Raw genomic sequence first — 6,424 nt, 5'->3', positions numbered from 1 at the left:
TCCGTTGGCCTCGCCTAACACGAGATTTCCGGGGCTGGCCCAGGCGACGCACTTCCAGGTCGCCATCTTGAGAGAGGCAGGACTAGCCTTGGCGGAGTGAGGGGGCGACATCTGCGGAGGGTCGGGAGGGGAAAGGTTTTTTTTTTTTTAACCGCCGACTCGGCCTTTTCCAGGCTGGGACTCGTGTTTGAATTGAGTGAGCCGTTTGTTCGTTAGTCCAGAACACTAGCGCGGTAGGCCAAGCTGCGAGGAGGCCGGGAATCAGCGAATAGCAAACTATTAAAGAAACCAGGCTTAATCTCCTAGGCCCTCTAAAGCATCCCCAGGAGATACGTAAACCCATGTTGGAGAGAACGCTGAAGCTCAGAAAAATAAACTCAGTGGAAAGCGTCAGACCCAAGCGTCCTCGCCAAGTCTGAGTGATCGTGAAAGCCCTTGTTTTTCTTTTCTTTTTTTTTTTTTTTTTTTTTTTTTTTGTGGAGTCAGGCTGTTGCCCGGCCTGGTCTCAAACTCCTCAAACTCAAAAGCTATCCTCTGGCCAAGTCCTTCCAAAGTGCTGAGATCACAGGCGTGACCTGCCGCGCCCGGCCCAAGTCCCTATTTCTCTTTCCAGGCTTCCTAAGTTCATTTAAAGCCTAATTTATCTATTAGTAATGACAGCTGACGAGTGGTGGCAGAGTGGACAGGTGTAATGGAGAGATGAAAAATGAACCTTCCCCTGTAATCCCAGCGCTTTGGGAGGCTGAGGCGGGAGGATCACGTGAAGCCAGGAATTTGAGACCAGCCTGGGCAACAAATTGAGACCCCATGTATCCAATTTTTGTGTGGGTTTTTTTTTTAATGTGGTGTGGTGGCTTGTACCTGTGGTCCCTGCTACTCCAAAGGCTAAGGTAGGAGGATCACTTGAACCCAGGTTGAGGCTTCAGTGAGCTATGACTGCACCACTGCACTCCAGACTGGGTGATAGAGACCCTGTCTCTTAAAAAAAAAATTAAAACAAATATTAAAAAATTAACCTGATAGGGGAAATTTTAAAAATCAGAAGCCTATGTCGGGCGCGGTGGCTCATGCCTGTAATCTCAGCATGTTGGGAGGCCGAGGCGGGCGGATTGCCTGAGGTCAAGAGTTCAAAACCAGTCTGGCCAACTGGTGAAACTCCGTCTCTACTAAAAATACAAAAAAGCCGTGCGTGGTGGCATGCGCCTGTAATTCTAACTACTCGGGAGGCTGAGGCAGGGGAATTGCTTGAACCAGAGAGGTGGAGTTTATAGTGAGCCGAGACCGTGCCACTGCACTCCAGCCTGGGTGACAAAGCAAGACTCTGTCTCAAAAAAAAAAAAAAAAAAAAAATAGAAGCCTCAGGACATACTGGTAAAATTTCTCACGTAAGTGTGACACACCTGGATTCAATTTACCTAAGCTTAATATATACCTACTTAGTTACTGGGGATTGGGGTGCAGTTATGATGGAAGCAGGCAGTGAATATACCTGCAGGTGCGTGTTTCTCCCCAAAAGCACACACACCCCAATCCAGCAAAACCAAATTGAGTCCCAGATAGATTGGGGAGGGGCTGAGCACTCTATAGAAAGGTGTTTCCTCTTCCTTAAGCTTGGTTCTTTTAAATAGCAGTTCTTGAAAATAGGATTCTCGGCCAGGCCCGGTGGCTCACGCCTGTAATCCCAGCACTTTGGGAGACCAAGGCAGGCAGATCACCTGAGGTCAGGAGTTCAAGACCAGCCTGGCCAACATGGTAAAACCCTGTCTCTACTAAAAAAAATACAAATAGTAGCCAGGTGGTGTGGTGGCACACACCTGTAATCCCAGCTACTCAGGAGGATGAGGCAGGAGAATCTCTTGAACCCGGTAGGTGGAGGTTGCCGTGAACAAAGATGGCTCCAGCCTGGGCAACAGAGCAAGACTCCATCTCAAAAAAATAAAAAAGAAAAGAAAAGAAAATAGGATTCTACAATAAAATCACTGCTGACACTGCTGCAGAAAGGCATTCCCTGCAGAAAAGAGAGGGTACAGTCATTTCCCCCCTATGGAAGTTTCTTCCTTGGTGGCTCCACGGTTCTGAACTCAACTCGGGTAGCACATCACAATACTTCAGAAGATTTTAGAAAGAAAGAGTTGCATAATTAGCCCTAAACTGGAAACATACAAAAATTAGGGCCGTGAGCGGTGGCTCACGCCAGTAATCCCAGCACTTTGAGAGGCCAAGGCGGGTGGATCACAAAGTCAGGAGTTCGAGACCAGCCTGGCCAACACGGTGAAACCCCATCTCTACTAAAAAGAAGCTGAGTGAAAGGAGATGTCCAGCATGATTCCATTCATATGAAACTCCAGAGCAAGCAAAACCAATGCAGACAATGCAGGTTAGTGGATGTCTGGGGCTGGAGAGGGAGATGGAAATTGACTGGGAAGGGAGATAAGGAATGCTTTGGGGTGATGGAAATGTGGCCATCCAGTCCGCTAGCCAGTGCACTCCAGCCCGGGTAACAGAGGAGACTCTGTCTCAAAAAAAACAAAAAAACAAAAAAAGGTCAGGTGTGGTGGCTCATGTATATAATGCCAGCACTTTGGGAGGCTGAGGGGGGAGGATCACTTGAGCCCAGGAGTTTAACATTAGCTTGGTGTGGCCGGGCGTGGTGGCTCACGCCTGTAATCCCAGCACTTTGGGAGGCCGAGGCGGGCGGATCACGAGGTCAGGAGATAGAGACCATCCCGGTTAATACGGTGAAACCCCGTCTCTACTAAAAATACAAGAAATTAGCCGGGCGTGTTGGCGGGCGCCTGTAGTCCCAGCTACTTGGGAGGCTGAAGCAGGAGAATGGCGTGAACCCGGGAGGCGGAGCTTGCAGTGAGCCGAGATGGGGCCGCTGCACTCCAGCCTAGGCGACAGACAGAGCGAGACTCCGCCTCAAAAAAAAAAAAAAAAAAAAAAAAAAGATTAGCCTGGGCAATAAAGGGTAACCCCATCTCTACAAAAAAATACAAAAATTAGCTGAGTATGGTGGCATGCACCTATAGCCCTAGCTACTTGGGGAGTTGAGGTGGGAGAGTCACTTGAGCCTGAGAGATCAAGCCTGCAATGAGTTTTGATCATGCCACTGCACTCCAGCCTGGGCGACAGAGTGTGACCCTGTCTCAAAAAAATATATGGATAGATGCCGAGTCCAGCCTGTGCGGCATAGCGAAACCCTGTATCTAAATAACAATAATAATATAGATGCTCGGGCTCCACCAGAGACCAGTTATCAAATTATTTGGGCTGGGGTTTGGCCATCAGTATTAGTTGAAAGTTTTCCAAGTGGTGGTCTGGGCGCGGTGGCTCACATCTGTAATCCCAGCACTTTGGGAGGCTGAGGCGGGCAGATCACAGGGTCAGGCGTTCGAGACCAAACTGACCAACATTGTGAAACCCCATCTCTACTAAAAATACAAAAATTAGCCAGGTGTAGAGGCGCACGCCAGTAATCCCAGTTACTCAGGACCGCGCCACTGCACTGTAGCCTGGACAACAGAGTAAGACTCTGCCTCAAAAAGAAAAAAAAGCAAAGTTCTTCAAGTGGTAATTATCTGTAGCCAGGGATGTAGGGATGTGAGCCACAGGACCCTTCCTGTCCTCAAGGGATAGGGATGAGGTTAGAGAATACCTGTGTACTTCTCTGTCCCTTCCTGGAAGAAGAGAGAAGAGGGAGTATCTAAAGGACAGTGAGAATGGGGGCAGGTGGGGCAATTTAGCCAACTCCCTGCCCAAGAGCTCAGAGACTTCAGATCTTACCTTACTTTCCTCCTCCTTACCTCTTCCCCTTGGCTCATAGGGCTCCAGGTGGGGTCCTCTGGCCTAGAGGGAAGAAAAGGCTTAGGGTTTGGGAGTTGGAGCTGAAGACTCCCTCTCTCTACCCAGCCTCTCTGGGTGCACCTGGGAGCCCATGTCCTCCAAGGCTCAGGCTGTGGTAGGGTGCTGAGCACAAGCTCCCTGTAGTAACTCCAGGAGTTTGGCCAGAAAGAGGGGGACAGGTCTCTGGGGATGTCCTTCATAGGGCCGGCAACAGCTCTGGCTGGCCACTCACAGCTGGGACCCCAGAGGATCCAGCAGGTACTGTAGCTGCAACACAGCAGTTCCCACAGATGGTCCCTGCTCAGACCCAATCACAGATAGCTCCAACCTGAAGCAGCCTAGAGTCTCAGCAGGACACACAGTGGGGACAAAGTGACCTGGTATCTATGGGTAAGGGCATAAGTCCAAGTCCCCACTCCCAAGGTTTCTTATCTGTGGCCTGGAACAAACCCCTTCACTTCTCTGGGCCTCAGTTTCCTCATTTGTAAGTAGGGCTCTGGATAATCCCAACCTTAAGGGCTGACACTATCCCATACTGTACTTATGTGCAAGTTAGAAAAAGACACTCAGCTGGGCACAGTGGCTCCTGCCCGTAATCCCAGCTCTTTGAGAGGCCAAGGAAGGAGGATCACTTAAGCCCAGGTGTCCAGACCAGCCTGGGCAACATAGTGACACCCCATATCTAAAAAAAAAAAGGTCGGGCATGGTGGCTTACACTTGTAATCCCAGCACTTTGGGAGGTCGAGGCAGGCGGATCATGAGATCAAGAGATTGAGATCATCCTGACCAACATGGTGAAAACCCGTCTCTACTAAAAATACAAAAATTAGCTGGGCATGGTGGCGCATGCCTGTAGTCCCAGCTACTCGGGAGGCTGAGGCAGGAGAATCGCTTGAACCCAGGACGCAGAGGTAGCAGTGAGCAGAGATTGCGCCACTGCACTCCAGCTTGGTGACAGAGCAAGACTCCGTCTCAAAACAACAACAACAACAACAAAATTAGCCATTCATAATGTCACGTGCATGTGGTCCCAGCTACTCTCGAGGCTGAGGTGGGAGGATTGGTTGAGTCTAAAAGGTCGAGACTGCAGTGAGCTGTGATTGTGCCACTGCACTCCAGCCTGGGGGACAGAGCAAGACCCTGTCTCAAAAAAACAGAAAAGAAAAAGACCTTCCTTAAGTTCCTTCTACCGTCTAAGGCTTGATTTTATCAGAACAAGATACTTTACTGCCATCTGCTGGAAACTGACAAATATGCAAATCTACAATGTCCAGGCTGTGAATACAGTACTGTCTTTGTAGATGTGGGATCCTTATGCAGTGTACAACGTTCACATCCATACATGGCGGTCGTGTCTATCTTATAGGATTGGTGTAAAGAGTAAATAAGCTAACATACTTAAAGCGTTTAAACCAATATCTGGCACAGAGTAAGCACTATTTACATGTAGCTGTAGTCATCATCTGTTATTATATGCCTCCCTATTCTAGGTATTGGAGACAGCGGTGACCAAAATATATCTGTCGAGACTACGGGCTGGGTCAGGAGACAGTCCCACTACCTCCTCCCTGCAACATATTCATATGGTCACACAGCTACCCTCACACATGGAGACCACTGAATTCTCTCAAAACCTCCAACTGCAGAAAGAAGCAAATACAGTACTCGCCGGAGATCATCTGGGGTGTAGAGGGTGTCATCATTTTTGTTTCCCTACAATTCAGGGGTAAGAAGGAGAATCAGATCTTGGAGGGAAAGAGGCTGACCCTTCCTCAAACACACCCCCTATCACGCCCCATCAATTGGCCCACCCCTGTCTGCTGGCTCCACTCCCCACTCACTAGTATCTTCAGAGGGCTGCAAGGAAGTAAAAAGGCTCCCTCCAGCAGAGGGGCATTCCTAGGTCCCCCCAGGGCTGTACAAGCAGGAGGATGATCCACAGAAGCAACACCGGCACCTTGCTCACTCCCAGACATTCTCTGGTGCTTGACCTGGGGTTCTGGAAGACAGAGGTACAGGAAGGTGGAGCAGACTGGAGGACTGAAGTGGGTGAGGGGAACTCCCCCTCCACCTCCCCCCGCCGTCCTATCCCGATTGTTCCACCCAAGCCACAGATAATTCAGGGAGTGTGCCCATAGAGGCTGGGGAAAGATGGTGACCCTAAAGTCGGGAGGGCCTAGGTCACAGCACTCCCTGACTCCCAAGCTCAGGGACGATGCAAGACTTAGCAAGAGTGTGAAGATCAATCTGGAGAGACCAGAGAACCTGAACTCCCCTGCCCAACAGGCCCTTAAGACAGTGCAGGCTAGGCCAATAGCCTTGGCTCACACCTGTAATCCCAGAACCTTGGGAGGCTGAGGTGAGCTTGAGGTCAGGAGTTCAAGACCAGCCTGCCCAGCACGGTGAAACCCTGTCTCTACTAAAAAATACAAAAATTAGTGGCCAGACACAGTGGCTCACACCTGTAATCCCAGCACTTTGGGAGGCCGAGGCAAGTGGATCACCTGAGGTCAGGCGTTCAAGACCAGCCTCCCCAGCATGGTGAAACCCTGTCTCTACTAAAAAATACAAAAATTAG

The sequence above is a fragment of the Mandrillus leucophaeus genome, unplaced genomic scaffold, assembly GCF_000951045.1.
Source record: "Mandrillus leucophaeus isolate KB7577 unplaced genomic scaffold, Mleu.le_1.0 Scaffold137, whole genome shotgun sequence".
NCBI classification, from domain to species: Eukaryota; Metazoa; Chordata; class Mammalia; order Primates; family Cercopithecidae; genus Mandrillus; species Mandrillus leucophaeus.
Note: the sequence above shows the minus strand (reverse complement) of the source record.